Source organism: Cololabis saira, chromosome 17 (genome assembly GCF_033807715.1).
Source record: "Cololabis saira isolate AMF1-May2022 chromosome 17, fColSai1.1, whole genome shotgun sequence".
Lineage (NCBI taxonomy): Eukaryota > Metazoa > Chordata > Actinopteri > Beloniformes > Belonidae > Cololabis > Cololabis saira.
In genome coordinates this window covers 32,732,934-32,752,199 of record NC_084603.1, presented here as the reverse complement: position 1 = coordinate 32,752,199, position 19,266 = coordinate 32,732,934, and positions in this window count along the sequence as shown.

The window sequence follows — 19,266 nt, the reverse complement described above, 5'->3', positions numbered from 1 at the left end:
TATATATATATATACATACACACACACATACACACATGTGTATATGTACTCAACTACAAGATTTAATGGACTAAAGTCAATTCTCTTGTTAAAGTAACAAGACTTGAGTATATACTGTATATAGATACACACATAAACTAGAACTGGTTCAAAGGTTTCCTGCCCGTGTCATCACTAAACCCCCTCCACGAGTCATATATCACCCGTTATAACACCGTATAACACCCGTTCTGCAGCAACTTCACTGGCTCCCCATCCAACATCACATCCTCTACAAGATCTTTCTCCTCACTTTCAAGGCCATCAACAATCTTCCTGCCCTTCTGAAGTCTTCCACATGAAAATACCCGATCTCTCAGGTCCTCTTTCACCACCCACCTCATCCTCCAACCAGGTTGGTCAAGAGCCTTCAGTCAGGCATTGTCCCTATGAACTTGTTGCATCCCTGGGTTCCGGGTACTCCGGTTCCTCCCCCAGTCCACAACATCCATACATGCGTGCTCGGTTGATTGATCGTTCTAAATTGAGTGTGAGCATGCATGGTTGTTTGTCTGTGCTGCTCTGCGACAGACTGGTGACTTGACCATGGTGTACCCCTGTTATGAGCTGAGGTAAGCTCCAGCAGACCCCCGTGACCCTGCACAGGATTAAATGGGTATAGAATGCGAATGGATAGAAAATGGACCATAGTCTCCTGGCAAAAGTTATTGTTGTTTTGTTTTTTTTATAAGGAAAATAAAAGAACATGGTGAAGGAGCTGAGTTGAAAGGCGAAGCTCTCCATCAGTCTACGCTCCCACCCTCACCTATGATCATGAACTTTGGGTAATGACCGAAAGGACGAGATCACGGATACAAGCGGCCGAGATGAGTTTCCTCCGCAGGGTGGCTGGACGCTCCCTTAGAGATAGGGTGAGGAGTTCGGTCACCCGGGAGGAGCTCAGAGTCGAGCCGCTGCTCCTTCACATTGAGAGGAGTCAGCTGAGGTGGCTTTGGCATCTGTACCGGATCCTCCTGGACGCCTCCCTAGGGAGGTGTTCCAGGCATGTCCCTCTTCCCTATGGAGGTGTTCCAGGCATGTCCCTCCTCCCTAGGGAGGTGTTCCAGGCATGTCCCTCCTCCCTAGGGAGGTGTTTCCAGGCATGTCCCTCCTCCCTAGGGAGGTGTTCCAGGCTTGTCCCACCAGGAGGAGACCCCGGGGAAGACCCAGGACATGCTGGAGAGACTATGTCTCTCGGCTGGCCTGGGAACGTCTCGGACTCCCCCCGGAAGAGCTGGAGGAAGTGTCTGGGGTGAAGGAAGTCTGGGCATCTCTGCTGAGGCTGCTGCCCTGCGACCCAGTAACGGATAAGCAGTAGAGAATGGATGGATGGATGCATGGATGGAATAAAAGAACATGTCTAATAGGGTCTTTCTTTATAACCACAAAGTTTAAACTACACGTCGTTACACAACAACACAGTTTTTCCTTGTTATACATATCATCTGCCCCCTTTCTTACTGTATGCTCGATCGAAGCCCATCTTTGGTCATCTTTCCCACCACTTCCTCTGCTTTCAAGTATGTGAAGTATTCAGCGTTCCTCACTCCATCTTCCGAGCGTTTGAGCGCATCATCTGAGTATTTGCAGTGCTCCTCTTGAAGACAGTATTAACACCCCCAGAGTTATAATTTGTATAATGGCTATATCAATCTCTAGGTTGGTTAGAGGGCTCTACACTTTAGACCCCACGTCTGACAGGAAAGCGTGGTCAACCTCTGAGATGTTGCAAGACAATATGAGTTACAAAGCAATTCGCGGCAAACGTTTTGAGCGGTTGGAGGATCTCTTTGATCATCTTTGATCATACTGTTGTACTGTTATGCAACCACCGTTATCTTTTAGGCCTGAGCATCCCGGGGCCTCCGACTAGTTACACTGCAATGATGCAATGATTATAATTCTGTCCACACGGCCTGTGAAACAACGAAGGCCCTCTACTGTGCTGGGGCCGCTGGATTTGCTCGGCGCTGCTCTTTGATCCACCCCCTCTGTTCCTGAAAACCAGTCACAGAAGAGCTTCCCTCCCAAAGCGGTCCAGTCCCATTAAGCACAACCTCAAATCACGGTCTCCAACGCAGAGTTACAAAATAAACCAGCAAGTTTCGGCAAGGTTTCAATCAATGGAAATAAGGATTTTCTTTTTTAAAGACAAATAACAGAATCGTGTCGAGGCACAAGGAGGCGTTGACTCACGTTGCTGTGAAAGCTGATCAACCTTCCTTTGTTATAAGTTCAGCTGGGTAAAGATATGTGCTTTAAAGCCAGACATCCTTGAAGCATTTATTCAGAGACTCACACAGCTGACATGGTTCACACTCTGATGCTTTGCTGCAATAACAAGAAAATAGTCTGACGGTTCACGTACGGAGCCCATAACTGACAAAACATGATTTAAACGCAGTTTATTCTCCGATCATAATTTGCTAGAGTAATCTCAGGGCTCTCCTCGCTCGTCTCCGTCCACACAGATAATAGGCTACTGCTGTTCTAAAATGAAAGCAGCGGAGAGCATATAATCCACTGATTACACAGTCGTAGGTGATAAACGGCAACAGAAAGGGTGAACCTGTTACTGTGATCTGCATCAGTCTGTCCAGTAGTGTCCAGTAGCGTTGGAGTGGTCCTAACATACATGTAGCTCTCCTTTACTCGTATTTCCTAGAGTATCTAAATGTAGATTTGGGGTTGTGCGTTCTGCTATCAGTAACCATTACTATGGAACCAACTTCCAATCTGGGTTAAGGAGGCTGACACCACCTCCACCTTTAAAACCAAACTTAAAACCTTTCTGTTTAGTAAACCTGTAGTTAGTGTTCAGTAAACCTCTTATTAATTATAACTATCTCATCACCATCATTGGTCTCCATTGTTCTTGTAGTTTGTTGGACTGGTCATGTTTGCAGGCCAGAGCTTCAGGAGCTGCATGCTGACCTGCAGTCAGTCTCTGATCATCCCACTGCTTGTCTGTGTGGATGTCTGGTAGATGCCTGCTGACATCCTGGCCTGCCCCCCCTGGCGTGGAGGCAGAAAAGTTTGGTTATATTTCACGGGAAAGGACAATATTAGGGCCAGTTGCAACCATAGTTGTATAATGGACACAGCATTCGCTCACGTGACCCAGTGGTTTTGAAGGCCGTTTTCCTTCGTACAGAGCGCGCGCCCACTAAATATCAATCATAATTAGCTTTGCTCCCAGCTCCTTCAGCCAAAATATCTGCAGATCTGCCCTCAGACCTGTACAACAGGATACACCGTTAGATATATTGACTCAACGGTGAAATCAAAAATGACCGTCTCATTTACCCAACGCTGGGTTCGTACAAATGGATAGTTGTTACGCAAAGGGCGATAGCTCGACGATTACAGATAATGAAGTGATAACGGCCAGTGATTGGCTGAGCCGACTGCCAAACAATCATATTAGAGATTGTTGAAGAATATTACAAAGTCCAGTTCAGGAGTCCGCTGTGGGATTAGAGATTTATTTAGCCGGCGTTCAGCAGACCAACACACAGACGCAGTGTCTCGGTCGGTGAGCTGACATCGAGTGAAATTGAAACAAGCTTTTTATACAAGAAGTTAAAGCAGGAATACACAAATCAAGCGAGAGACAAAAGTAATTTACAGTCGGATGTCTAAATGTCATTATCAGACATTTGGCATGACTGTCACAGACTTCTAAATTACCCCATAGGGTGTTCTCATGATTCAAGTCTGTTTGAACCAACTTCCAGGTGTCGGGATCTGCCCGGGGGGTAGGAAGCTGGGTAGGAAGTTGGAGCTACCTCAAACGTGTTGAGTCCAGTTGTCTGTTTGAACCAACTTCCAGGTGTCGGGATCTGCCCGGGGGGTAGGAAGCTGGGTAGGAAGTTGGAGCTACCTCAAACGTGTTGAGTCCAGTTGTCTGTTTGAACCAACTTCCAGGTGTTGGGATCTGCCCGGGGGGTAGGAAGCTGGGTAGGAAGTTGGAGCTACCTCAAAAGGTCTTGAGTCCAGTTCAAAGCCCTGTAGGGGGTAGGGGCTGGAGCTTGCCATGACAATGTGGCTCGACAAGATACATTTAATGCTTGATATAACGTCCTGGTACAAATCAATCCCAGCAATTTTTGAACCAGGCTCTCTATCGACTGCCCTCTATCAGTCAGTGGAGGAACTGCAGGCAACCGTAGTCCTGCATGAGCATCAATGCAGGAGTGAGGTGGTTGGTGCTTGGTTGCAGCAGGTTCAGAGCTTTGATCACACCAAAGAGAGGGAAATACCTCCAACACTGAAACAATCGCTGCATAAAAACAGTTAAAGTCCAAAAGTTGATCATTGCGATCGTATTTATGTCGCATTTTAGTTGAAGTTTAGTGCAAAATATTGGTGGTGGTACTTGAAAATTAAAATGTTAATGCAACCAAAGTCATTTGTACTATATATATATATATATATATATATATATATATATATATATATATATATATATATATATATATATATGTATATATATATATATATATATATATACATATATATATATGTATATATATATATATATATATATATATATATATATATATATATATATATATATATATATATATATATAAAATTGGATGAGAATCCATAAGAGAATCGATAAAGAAACAAATCCATGAATTAGTAACAATTCCCATCGTTGTTGTAATGGATGCTATATAAATAAAACTGAATTGAAAATTGAATTGAGCGTTTTGCAAATGTAGTGGACTAATGAGCAGAAATCTCAGATGCAGATATTTTTAAAACTTCAGCTGATGAAGCCGAACAGTAGTGACCGTGTCATGACTGGAATCACCACTTCAATGCAGCCAAAGTAGAACAAATGACTCAACTTTTAAATTTTCCATTAGGTCTCATTTGGAATGCGCTGCCACAGTGTTTTTGCCACCTTGTTAGATGGATTTTTATTCTGGAAACAACGCTCTTTTCCTGCTTGTAGGATGGACCGGTTCTGGTCCACTGGTCGTCCTCCGTTGTGATCACTGGATAGCCGACGTTGCAGGACTGTTGTTTGATGATGCGTGCAGCCAGGTGAAGCTGGCGAGACCATCGATTCCACCAACTACAAGCCTTAATGGACGAAAAAAAAGAAAAGAATCAATTTTTCCTTTTTTGTCAGCGTAACAAGACTTTAGGGACTGCAGAACCCACGATCTGGAGAGCCTTTGTAAGATTATAAAAACATGTATGTAGCTTAAGCATAAATCAAAATGTTCACTGAATTTTAATCTACTTTTTTGCAACAATGTTATTTATAAATGTTTAAAAGCACAGCACAGGCAGTCTTATCAATATTATCTTGTTGAAGAAAGCCTTAAGCTGTAGAAACATTTGCAGGAACACAAACAGCAGACACTATCAACAAATAAAGTTATTGGGAAAATAATTGAATGAACCTCAAAGTGATTAATAAAAACAGTTACAAGGGTGGAAAACAGCCTCAGTTGATAAAGCTGTAAAAGGTCCTAAAATATGCTTTTTTGAAGTCTTTGCACACTAATTTGATTTGACTGCAACTCAAAAACCTAAAAAAAAAAATAGTTTTACAGATAATACAGCATATTTTTTCTCTGTTTGTACTGTCTCTTTGAGTACGTCCCCGACGCCCCAACACACCCTCAACATCCTCTCTGGTGTTAGTGCTCACTTTTTCTGAACCACTTACACATAACATTGAAAAAAATGGTGCACACCTACTAGAATCATATACTGTAGTTATTAGACATATGTGACATTAACTTGACTCTGAAATTACTTAAAGGGGACCAATTATGTACGGTGGCCCGTACGGTCAAACACAACAGAAAAGTGCGACACGCTATTTCAAATCTCACAACACACCAGAAAATTGTGACACGCTATTTTAAAACTCACAACACACCAGAAAAATGTGACACGCTATTTCAAAACTCACAACACAACACACCAGAAAATTGCGAACGCTATTTCAAAACTCACAACACAACACATTAACTCACAACGGAAATACGACGGACCATATTTTCTGACGGACCGTTTTGATTCCGACAGCGGGCTCTGGGAGAGTTCAATGAGAGGTAAGTTAAACGCTGCTGCTCAATGATTGTTATTAATGTCGTTATATGTTTTCACAATTTTTGGTCACCATGTTGAAATTGTCATAAAGTTCTGCAGCGTTTAACTTACCTCTCATTGAACTCTCCCAGAGGTCGCTGTCGGAATCAAAACGGTCCGTCAGAAAATATGGTCCGTCGTATTTCCGTTGTGAGTTAATGTGTTGTGTTGTGAGTTTTGAAATAGCGTGTCGCAATTTTCTGGTGTGTTGTGTTGTGAGTTTTGAAATAGCGTGTCACATTTTTCTGGTGTGTTGTGAGTTTTGAAATAGCGTGTCACATTTTTCTGGTGTGTTGTGAGTTTTGAAATAGCGTGTCACATTTTTCTGGTGTGTTGTGAGTTTTGAAATAGCGTGTCACAATTTTCTGGTGTGTTGTGAGATTTGAAATAGCGTGTCGCACTTTTCTGTTGTGTTTGACCGTACGGGCCACCGTAATTATGGCATCTAATACCTATTTTAAACAGGCCTTGAATGTCTTAAAAACAAGCTTTTGATTGTTTTTGCTAAATAAATTAGAAATTCAGCCTCTAAACCATGTCTTTATCTTCCCATTCTCTAACCTCATTATCTATGCAGGATTCTGAGTGGTCGGGGCTATGATAATGAGGCTCTGTGCTGATTGGCTGCCTGAATGTAGCGATACACCGCTACGAAAAAATGGCGGAAGCTCCGGCCGGCGGAGTTAGTTGCAGAATCTGAACGGCTCGTAGATCCACATCACACTGGATGGATCATCCGGGCGGCTGTACAGACACTGCAGAATTTGGTTGCTTTCCTCCTTCTCTGAGTTGGCAGGCTGAGGGGAGACCATTTTATACATGTTAAAGCAAGAGAAAACGTGTTTTTCATAATAGATCCCCTTTTAAAGTTTTTGAGGAAAAATGTAAACTTTTTTTGGGGCTTGGCTCATCAAAACGTTTCAAAATCTTAAAAGGCTGAATAAGGTACAGAGCGCTTGCTGTAAAAGCGTTTCGGCAGGTTTTAACCTCACACCAACTAAAACATGACTCATGAATGCATGTTCTGTAGCTTTGTACCTTCTACCAACCTGTTTATTGTTATTTTAGTGAAATACACAACGAGATTCCCCTTGCAGCCAAAACAAAAAGCAGTATGTAACTTTCCTTAGTGGGTGGGCGGCCTCCGGCCAGGCTGCGTTTCCACAGAAGCAGCGTCCACATGCGGTCCTGATGCAGGCAATGCTCAGTCAGTGAGCACCTAGTTCATCTTGAACTCATGACAATCTTCTTCTTTCAGCTTTTCCCTTCAGGGGCGCTCACACCGGATCACCTGTTTCCATCTTACTTCTGCATATTCTCCTGTCACACCGACCAACTGAGCTCCTCTTTCTCTCACCGCACTCAGAAATCTCCTCTCTGGTCTCATTTTGCAGCTCATATCAATTGTTAGCCAGTTACTAAATTGGTGTGCACCAGTTGCCTCACCCTCCTCAGCTAAGCATACAAGAGAATATAAAGTGGTGGTTAAAAACTCAAAAATGGAGTATGTCCCATTTAAAATCCACGGTTTGGTTGGTTTGTGATTTAATTTGAACTTGGAGTTTACATTTCTGAGTTCACTGTGAGAAGTTCAGCCAGACTCGTCCTCCAAGTTGGATTTCTGACTAGGAAAGTTGAGCTCAACGCCGCTCTGCACATCTGAAGAGGCGACAGCTGCACTAATAAACTGTTTCTAAGCATTTCTGTCAGTTTGTGTCTCATTAAATTAGTCACATACAAGCACTCCCCAAACCCTATCAGACAGCGTACTGCCCGTGGTGTTTGCACAGAATTCAGCGTAATGAATCCTCATCAGCGGGTTTGTCCTGACGGTAGCGGCTAGCCCGGTCAGTGAGCATGTCAGGCTGCTTTTCCAACATTTCAAATTGGAGCGCGGCCGATGCAGAGGACGACCGGCTCCGGCTCCGATGTCATTAATGACTCAAGTCCGAGATTAAAAATGGAGGTTGTTATTTTTACACTCATTTAAACTTTTTCTCTGAATATCAAGTTCCAATTTTTTATGTGCTTTGTTGATTTGAGAGATTTTCTTTTTTTTAATTAAAAAAGCACCACTTTTTCTCCATTTCTTTCTCAACTTAGCAAACAGAGACAGGTATAATTGCTATTCTCAGAGCTGCAGCGCTTTTCTCAATTTCACAGATTTGTAAAGGTGACGTGGCAACAGCAGCTCTTTTGAAAATAATTATCTTGTAATTAACTTGTTAGATAATGAGGAAGATTACATCAAACACTGCAGGGATGAGCTCCTGACTGTTCGGTAACAAAGATGTTTTAACGTAATGTTCACTGGTTCGTACATTCAATGATCTGTTTGTGGTTCACTCAGCTCAGAGCGTTTATGATTGGTTGTTAATGTCAGTGTTTAAAAATGTTTCTGCATATTTAGCTATGTTGAGCTCGTAATGCATAATATCAGAAAACACAGAGAAAACAACTGTGAGGGTTAAACTGAGTCCAGGTTAGTTGAGTTTGACAAACTGCAGACATGAATGGGATGTGAGGAGGGATTGTGCAGAGGGATTCCAGTTTGCAGCCACCAGTGAAGCCTGTTCTCCAACCAGGGAGGAAAGTAGATTTCATCTCTTTCTGGAGCCAGCAAAACCTTAGCCTCGTCTTAGTGTGATGAATGATTTTTGGCCATTCAAGAAGAGAGACAAATATATCACTTACTTTAGAAGGAGTTTTAATTGATAGAGTATCACAATTTAGGTTTTTAGGTGTTATTATAGATGAGAAATTGACATGGAAAGCTCATATAGCTCATGTAAAATCAAAAGTGTGCAAAAATATTTTTGTTTTGAATAAAGCTAAGTTTGTGTTAAATCATACAGTAATGAGAATTTTATATTGTTCATTAATTTTGTCTTATTTAACTTACTGTGTTGCAGGGGCAACACATATCCAACTAATATGAATCCTTTATTTTTACTACAGAAAAGAGCACTTTAGGTTATTTACAATACGCATTACAGAGAACACACCAACAGATTACTGTATTTATTGAATCAAGATTACTGAAACTCGATGATTTGGTTAAGTTACAGACACTCATAATCATGTACACAGCTAAATGTAAAGCATTACCAGAAAATTTACAATACATGTTTACTTTCAGTTCAAATAATGAAGATAGTTGAAGAAAATTAAATTTTAAACATTTATTTGCCCGAACAACTTTAAAGCAGATGAGTGTTTCTGTTGTTGGAATTAAGTTATGGAATTCATTACATGATGATTAAAGGGCTGTATAAACATATTTCAGTTTAAAAAAAAATTTAAGAGAAAAAAATAGCAATGTATCGATGAAATAGTTAAGATTTATAATATATGCGTATGGAGACAGACAATCTATCTTTTTTTTTGTTTTCCTTTCTTTGTGATGTTAACTGAGTAATTGTAATTGTGCAGACCATCTGTTATTATTGTTCAATTTTGTTGTGAGGGAGGGGCAGGTATAATAAGATTTTCTTCTTCCTGCTCCTTTCTGGTTATGGAACATGCTTTAGTTGATAATTGTGTTGTTGTTATTTTACTTGTTAGTTTTTTTTTTTTTTTTTGTTTGCATATTTCCATGATCGGAATAAATAAAAAATGAAAGTGTCAAGCCGAAAAACAAAAAACATTACCCAATGAGTGAGAGCACATGTACAAAGGACTGTATTTTATCCTAGTGAAACCCTTTCTTGGGAGAGACTGTCGTAAATAATTTCAAGCTAAAGACCCTGGGCAGAGCTTGAGGGGACATTTTACCCGTGAATGGAGTTGTATACTTGTGGAAAGATGAAACAAGTAGGTGGATTTTGTAGTGGCTGCAGAGCGAAGCTACGAAGACCTGGAAGGCTGCGCTGAAGCTGAATCTGACCACGTATAACAACTGATGCCCGTATTCTCAAGTGTGTATGAGATCATCTTTGTGCTTCAAAACCCTTCATCACCAGCTCTCAAACAGTCCTGGGAACAGGATGGTGGTGAGGGAGTCAGCGAAGATCAGGGGGATCAGATTCTCTGCCGTGCTCTCTCATCCTCTAGGTGTGCGAAACACCATTTAATACAATGTAAAATTATTCATCGGGTTTATTGGATTAAACTCAGACTTTCTCAAATCTACGCAGACGTCACTGCGTGAGATGCAAACAAACACCCGCTTCACTAATTCACATGTTCTGGTCCTGCCCATCTCTTCAGAATGGCTCACAGGTTTTTAACACTTTATCTAGGAGACTTTAAATCTCCTTGGATCCAGCTCCTTTTACGTCTCTTTTTGGGACGCTAGCATCTAACGGGCCTACCAAAATTTCAAGCTGGCTTAACAGCGTTTCTTACTTTGTTAGCCGGGCGATATGATACTTCTGTGGACGTTATCATTCTCCCCGTGACATGAAGCTTGGATCAGGGACGCTCTCCACTGTAGCACGCTGGAGAGGAGAAAACACACGCTGCCAGGATCGAACCACTACACTTTTTAGAATTTGGCATCCATTTTTTCATCCTGCATGTGATCACCTTGCAGCTTCAGTGCGGCTGTGTATGCATCCACATATACGGGAGCAGGCAGGACTATTAAGACCTCTGAGTGCCTGGAGCTGATTGTCAGTATTGTCTTCAACGGTACCTTTAGGAGGACCGGGCTCTGAAGTTGTTTTTGTTCGTATGTTTCAGGAAGTGTTTATCTGCGCATATCCTTTCATATTTTTAAGGCTATAACAGTGCTTAACAATGCAAATACCCTCATGTTTAAATCTCTATCTGTGTTATAGACTATAGTAATGACATGCAAGGGTCTCTGCAATCTACTGTTTTTTGTTTTTTCTCCTTAAGCTGTTACGGTGTGTGTGTGTGTGTGTGTGTGTGTGTGTGTGTGTGTGTGTGTGTGTGTGTGTGTGTGTGTGTGTGTGTGTGTGTGTGTGTGTGTAAAGGTCTAGCCTATTCTTTTTTTTTAATATACTTTAATGTTAAATTATTCTGCACTTTAAAGGTTTGTACCGCCAATTTTGTTGTACTGGTACGATGACAATAAAGACAATTCCATTCAATCCAATTTTGGCACACATTGGTACATTACAAAATACCTCTGATTTGGCAAATATGAATGTATATTTTTATTTTTGGCTCTTTAAATCCCTCCTTTGTTCCCTTTTTTTTCTCTTTGACAAGTGCATTTGCCTTTTTTTTTCCTTTTTCCTTACTTTTTAAAATCCGGTTTAATTTCTATACATATGTGAAGCATACAGATAAATTTTCACTGATGGCTGGTGTGGTTAATAATCAACCATTTCTTGGTTTACTGTTTGATCTGTCCCATTTTTCTTGGTGTGCTTGCTAACAGAATGTGCTTATACTCTCTGCCATCGAGAGCATCGTCACATACGGTAGGTTATCAGGCTGTTCAGCGGCTGACTCAAAGGCCCTGGACCGGGTGCTCAGGTCAGCAGGTAAGATCATAGGCTGCTCCCAACCCTCGCTGCAGAACATCGCTGACACCCGTTATCTTTCCAGAGCAACAAACATCATAAAAGACTCCTCTCACCCCGGCCATCGCCTCATTGAGCTGCTGCCGTCAGTGAGGCGCTACAGGCCCATAGCCATTCAGTCTCTCAACAAACATACATAGTGACTCGACATCCAGTGCAATATACTCCCTATAAGTGCAAATTCAAACTGGACTTATTTATAACTTATTTATAGTTAGTGCAATACTGTCACTCAACACTGAAGTCTGTATCTTGTAGGGGTGTAACAATATATCGTGCCGCGAAATTTTGCGATACAAAAACGTCACAATACGTGTCGTGGAGGTGACAAAGTGTATCGCGATATTGGGTTATTAATATTCATCTATTGTGTTGACTAGTAACGCGCATCTGACCACACGTGCCGACCGCGCCTCGACCCGCGGACCAAAATCTTACTTCGCTCAGAAGAAACTAGTACCGTTTTGCAGGGTTTTGAGCTCTGAACTTTTAAGGCTGGTGTAGAGTTAAGCCTTACCTTATTAAATTAAACCTTTTTGGGGTCGTGAGTAGGATAAACATGGGGACAACTTCTGCTGAGTTACAGTGTACTTTAATGTCCCTCAACAGTGTAGGATTTTAGAACATCAACACAGCACCTAGTGCCGTACTGTGGCGTATCACTCTGCCCAATCTAAAACAGACTAATCACTACAGATAAACTGACTAGTGTCATTATAGTCCCTGATTTACATCAGAATATAAAGAATATATTTATAAAATAATGAACCCTGAACTACCAAAATAACCTTCTTAACAAAAATAAATCTCCTCTTACACTTATAAGGTGAGCATGAATCAATCTTTTTTATGATGTAAAATTGTATGTATTTACTTTTATTTATTTATTTATTTAATTTTAGTTGTTAAATTTCTGGAAAAGAAAAAAGTCAAATCATACATGAGAGAAACTATTCAGTTTGTGGCAAAATATTTGTACTTGTATGAAACTGAAGATGCATAATGCAAACCTGACATTTACTTTTAGTTCAGTTTGTGGAAAATAGCTGGCTTTCTCTCTAAAACTTAAACAGTTATAAAGCATTACAAACTGGAACAATAGGGCAAACGTACAGCATTGTTTTGTATTTTGTGTCTTTCAAATAAAAGACAATTTTTTCTAGTCATATGTTCCTCATTCAAGGTTGTTAAAAAAATACTGCTATAATATCGTATCATTATCGTGACCTCAATATCGTATATCGTACCGTATCGTGAGATTAGTGTACCGTTACACCCCTAGTATCTTGTGTCTTTCCTACCTGATGTGATATGTCTTCGTGTTGTGCAATGTGTGGCTTCATCATGTGACTGCATGTTTGTCTCTCTGTCTTTTTTAATACTACTGGACTGGGCAGTTGTCCTGACACAGTGACAAATAAAGGTACCTATCTAAACTGTTTTTACATTAAGTATAATTTTATTGATCTATAATTTTATGTACAGCATCAAGTCAACTAAACTTCTGGGATATCCCTGCAAAAACTACTTTCTAAGAAAGTAAAAGTCTTATTTCAAGAAAACCAGTCTTACTTTTGTCTAGTTTCTAGACTGTTTTGCTAGTTTAAAGAGTTCTAGTCAAGAAAAGCTTACTCCATTGGCAAAGATATTTTTGCTTAAAATAAGATGATTTGACCAGATTTAGCAGTGGAAGGCTTGTTTCTAGTTCCACAGTAGAGAGGGTTTGTTGATCAGTCCCAGCTGCTTCTGTGTTGATCAGATTAATAACTGGTGCACTAAAGGAGCAATTATCACATAAACCCCAAAACAGGAATGTTTTACAGGTGGAGGATTTTTCTATCCTCGTTTTTTATAGCTATTTTCTGCTAGTTTTGTATTTCACTAGAGCCAGAGTCACTTGTGAGGTGATAGCTGGACCCTACAGACGCTGAGCAGGTAGTGCAGCTCCCCCAGGGTTGCACATTCATAGGAGCCATCGCTGGTGGTTTTGCTACTGTATGTCTCCCAGCACAGTCTCACGAGCATGAAGGATATTCCAGGAGACTCCAGGAGAGATGGAAAGGCTCATAAAAGCTCCTGAACCCATCTGCAGGATGGGATGAGCACGGCCAGTCGCGTATTCATTGTCTATTTCTCTTACTGCTTATTCATTTGTTTCATTTCATTTGGTCCTGGTCCAGGTTTCTTCCCTCCGAAAGGGGAATTTACCTTGCCACTGTTTGGCTTAAGGCTTTTCTCCCACTAGGGGAGTTTTTACCTGCCATTGTTTATGTAATAATTACTCAGGGGTCATGATCTGGGTCTCTGGAAAGATCCTAGAGACAACTTCTGTTGTAATAGATGCTATATAAATAAAATTTTATTGAATTTGACTAGTAATCTTATTTTTAATTTTCATTTATTTACTTGTTTTTAATCTTACTTGTTTTTTGTGTTGGTTGCTCTTTGATTTCATCATTCGCTGCTGTCATCCCTGCGACCAACTTTATTATTTATGTTACATGATGTCAGGATGTGAACAGTCATTGTACCAAAAGGAAAAACATTTGATGAGTTGGTACCAAAATTAAAATAAAAAGAGTGCTGGAAAGAAAAGAACCCACTACTGACGCCCTATTTACAAGTAACCAGTATTACCACGTAAGGTGCATTCATTCAAAACATTACACCCTGACTCTGTTTGTGCAGCAAATTCACAGCTGTGTTTTACCATCATTTATAGACTTTAATCTGGGATATGTCATCAGGATTTTGTGTTTTGTTAAACAATTGACATCATTCAACATGAACTTTGAATCATGATGTGAATCTGTGGCTTGTGTGAAATATCTGATCACTCTTCACTTAGATCTGAGTAAACGCGTTTTACTTTGACAGATGAAGAAACCTGAAAATGAACGAGTTTCAGTCTGATATTTAAAAAGGTACAGGCGAAACAAAATACACTTTTGTTCTTTCACTTCCAAAACACATCACCTATGATATATTGTATCTAGATTGTACAACCATGTGTACAAACTCTTTAGCAGGAATTTAGGACATCACTTAGTCCTGTTGTGTGCTAAACTAACGGCTCGCTCAACAGACGTTCTCATTCTGAATCCAGCGTTTTGGATCCTGATGTGATACCTCATCAAAAAAGACATTTGCGCTGGATTTGAATTCTCATTAGGGAGTTAATTTGTCCTCTTTTAGACATGGCTGCTTTGTAGTTTGTGTCAGTTTCAGGCTGGCATCACTGGGGGTGTGTGGGGGTGTCGGGGGTGAGGGGGTTGGTTATCTGCCAGAGACTTGCAGGAGATAAGTTCTGCCAAATTGGTTGCAATTCCTATTGGTGCTATAAAGGTCATAGATTATTTAACACCGCTTTAAAGCTGCAGACCGACCGCAAAGAGCAAGCTTCTGTCACTGTTAATAACTAAATATTAAGGGCTTGTGGCTTTGTTGTTCCCAATAAATTTATTCTCTATCTTCCAATGAATACACAACTCTGCTTTTTTCTTTTTTTTTATAGTCTTAGGATGAAAAGCAGGGAAATAAAATATTGAACCCGTGTCTGACTAATGGCAACACTGGCATTATTCTGTCTGTGACGGCACTTGAGTGTAGGGCAGTTTGGCCTTTTCTTTGCTGTTGCTCAATGGTGTATCAGTGAGGAGTATCTGCTCCGAAGCCAACTGGGTCTCCCCTGACATTTTTGTGACATTTTACCGTCTGGATGTGAGGGCCCTCAGTATGGCACGAGCCGTCCCATCTGGAGGGTCCCAGGGGGTCCGAGCACCATCTCAGTGTGCAGGCCTCGGTGTGAGAATACACAACGAGGTGGTTTACATTCAGGATATGTCATAAGTTCTCCTGAAGCACTAGAGTTATCCACTGGCGTTCATTCATTGACTGTGCAAGTGAACAGTGACGAGTCCTCTTTTTACTCACTTTCATAAAAAAGATGATCTCAGAAACAGAGAATTGATGTATTTAGACATGAACACATCCTTGTACTTTGTGCAGCACATTTCAACAACATGTCAATTCAAGGTGCGTTACGTAATAAAAACACAAAAGGTAAAGACAAAAAAAGGAGTGTGAGTTACAGTGCAGTGGAATAATAAAGAATAGATAGACTTAAAGGGGACCTATTATGGCATCTAATACCTATGTTAAACAGACCTTGAATGTCTTAAAAACAAGCTTTTGATTGTTTTTGCTAAATAAATTAGAAATTCAGCCTCTGAGCCATGTCTTTAGCATCCCATTCTCTAACCTCATTATCTATGTGGGATTCTGATTGGGCGGGTGGCTATGATAATGAGGCTCTGTGCTGATTGGCTGCCTGAATGACGCGATACACCGCTACGAAAAAATGGCGGAAGCTCCGGCCGGCGGAGTTAGTTGTGGGGGTGGTTTCACGCATCGTAGGCCAACCGATGTAAATCGCTCCCGTCGTAACGTAACGACGGGCGCAGAATCTGAACGGCTCGTAGATCCACATGACACTGGATGGCTCATCCGGGCGGCTGTACAGACACTGCAGAATTTGGTTGCTTTCCTCCTTCTCTGAGTTGGCAGGCTGAGGGGAGACCACTTTATATATGTTAAAGCAAGAGAAAACCTGTTTTTCATAATAGGTCCCCTTTAAGCGAGAGTTACAGTGTAGTCTTGAAATTAACATTGTTTAAATTAAATTCAGAATCGTTTAAATAATTCAGTCAAAGCTGTAAACAAATCTGTTTTTAACTTTTATTTACAGGAACTGAGGGTTTCAGCGTTCCTGCAGTTTTCTGGAAGTTTGTTCCAGATCTGTGGAGCAGAAGCTGAATGCTGCATCTACATGTTTGGTTCTGATTGGTACCTGAACCAGAAGACCTGGGAGGTCTGGCTGGTTGATATGGCAACACGTCTCTAACAGAAGTATTTTGAAGTCTAGGGACCTCAGAACTGGAGTGATGTCTACTTTATTAGTTCTGGCGAAAACTAGGGCAGCAGCATTCTAGATCAGCTGTAGATGTCTGATTGACTTTTTAGGTAATTTGTGACTTTGTGAAGACACTTTTGCAGTAATCAATTTGATTATAGATTCGTTTTTCAAGATCCTGCTGAGACATTAGTCCTCTAATCCTGGAGATGTTCATCAGGTGATAGAAGACCGATATTGTAATTGTCCTAATGTGTCTCTGATGGTTCAGGTTCAGATTCCTAGCCTTATCAGTGGTTTGTGGCTGTAATAACTGAAGCTGCATGACTCTTAAACACTCTTCTTTTGGTCAGTGAAGAAAATTATGGCAAATCCGCTCATTCAAAGTTGTATGGGCATTGTCACCTGGTGATGTAAGGCAAAGTTGTGTGTCATCTGCATAGTTATTGATGTTAAATAGGAGGGGATCCTAGGCTAGAGCCTTGGGGAACTCCACATGTAATGTTTTTCAATTCAGATATAAAGTTACCTATTGACACATAGTAGTGCCTGTCCTGTAAGTAAGATTCAAACCGATCAAGGATTGTGCCAGAAAGTCTGACCCAATTCTCCTGTCCCTCTAGTAATATACCATGGTCAACGCTGTACAATACTACACTGAGGTCCAATAATACCAGCACTGCGGTTCCTCCACAGTCTGTGTTTATGTGGAGGTCATTGAACAGCTTGACAAGGGCAGTCTCAGTGCTATGGTGAGAATGAAAAAATCCGTACCAAATATTGTGAAGAAACCATTCATTTTAGTATCATAAAACCTCTGTCTGCACAAAAATCCGAGCTTTCATGGACTTTATTTTAAAGTGACATAGTAATATTAAATGGATCAGTAAAACGTATTTGCTTTTATTCAGAGTGAATATTAACCAAAAGCTCTAAAGTCTTGTTGCAATATAACTTCTCAGATTTCATCATTACCAGGAATCATTTTTGGTAGTTAGCTGTGCTTGGATAATTCCTATTTGTTCAGTTTCTTTATCATCAGCCTCAGTTTTCCCTGCTCTGAACTAATGTTTCCTTTGCAGCTGGATGCCAAAGAACTAAAAAACAATGCTTGTTTCTCACTCAGTCGTGGCACCTTCACCTATCAGATATGTTATCTCCTGCAGAACGTACCAGAACCCTGTCTTTCTTCTATTCTCTCTATTCATCGCTCCTGTTTATTTGAGAGTATTTCTGCCAATATAATTCGGATTGATGGCAGCATTGGAGTGTTGAACTGTTCTTATGAACCCCACTTTTCCTGCTAATCATTCATTGGTGCAGGGCCGCCCCCCTCCCTAAACGCAGAACACGCGCTGTGCGTAGGGCCCAGCCCCCCAGTCTCGCGCTCAGAAGGTGTGCCGATTTTTCCCAGTGGCCAGCCGCGGTACTGCAACAAAAAAGTCCCATGAGGCCCAGAAAGCTTTTTTCCCATAGACCGCAATAGTAAAACAAAAGCCTCTAAAACTGTTCACAGGACACCTCAACGTTTGTAAGTGGCATATTTAGTTTCGCTGGTGGGACATAAAACCGCATTGAAAAAGCCCAGGGTGAGGCAGACAATACTCTGCCTCACCTGAAGGGGGCGAACGAGAGTCAACGGCTGCTCGGGGCTGCTGTTCTTCACGCACCATGCGAGTCAAGTGTACAGCTGCTGCTGCGAGACGTTTATTTTGACGCTTTGCTTCGTCGGACTGTCAAAATGGAAGAAGATTATATATTTAAACTTAAACATTTCTCACAACTGGACTTTCAGTCAAAACGGGAAGTGATTAACAACAGAAGACCAACGCCAGAGCTAAAAGGTTTGTTTCAAACTGCGGGACAGAAGGTAACCTGCTCTTTTCAAACGGAATAGGACAGATTCAGGACGGCTTTCATCCCGGGCCATCATCTCCATTGAGAGAGAGACTTTTAAAACTAAAGGAAAATAAGGAGGACTTTTACAACAAAGTAACTGAGGTTTTTGGGACGATGGATAGGTGCATGGACTTCATCTACAAATAAAGGTAAGACCACAAACAGTTTTCTACGGAATATTAGGGCCATGCAGGAGAAAAAATATTTGAGAGGGGAAGATTATTTTTTGCTGTTCACTTCGAGAAAAAAGTCGAAATGTCGAGAAAAAAGTGAAATGTCGAGACTAATTTTGAAATACAATTTCAAGAATAACGTCGAAATCTCGACTTTTTTCTCGACATTTCGACTTTTTTCTCGAAGTGCATAATGAAAAAAAAAATCTTCTTCCTCTAAAATATTATTTTTATTTTTCTGCTGCCTGGCCCTGATACTCTTCCGTAGTTTTCATTTCAATCTTATAAAAAAAAGTGTAGCTTTTGTATTTTCATATGATACCCACTACGTTGGGGTGGAGAAAGTTGAAAATTGAGTTCTGTTGCATTTTGTTGCGGGTGTTGCTTGGGGGCGCCATCATTTGTTGCATATGTATTTTTAAGTTGTTATAAATCAAACCCTTTTGTTGACAAAACGTATTTGGTCCTGATGAACATTTATTAATCTATTAACCCCTCTGCGTTCACCTCAGTTGAAAAAGAGTGGTAAAATGACCAGTTGGTCGTGCTACACATTTTAGCCAATATATAACACATTGGCTATAGTTTGATATCAATTTATGTTGATGAGAAGTGTTCGACCTCATGT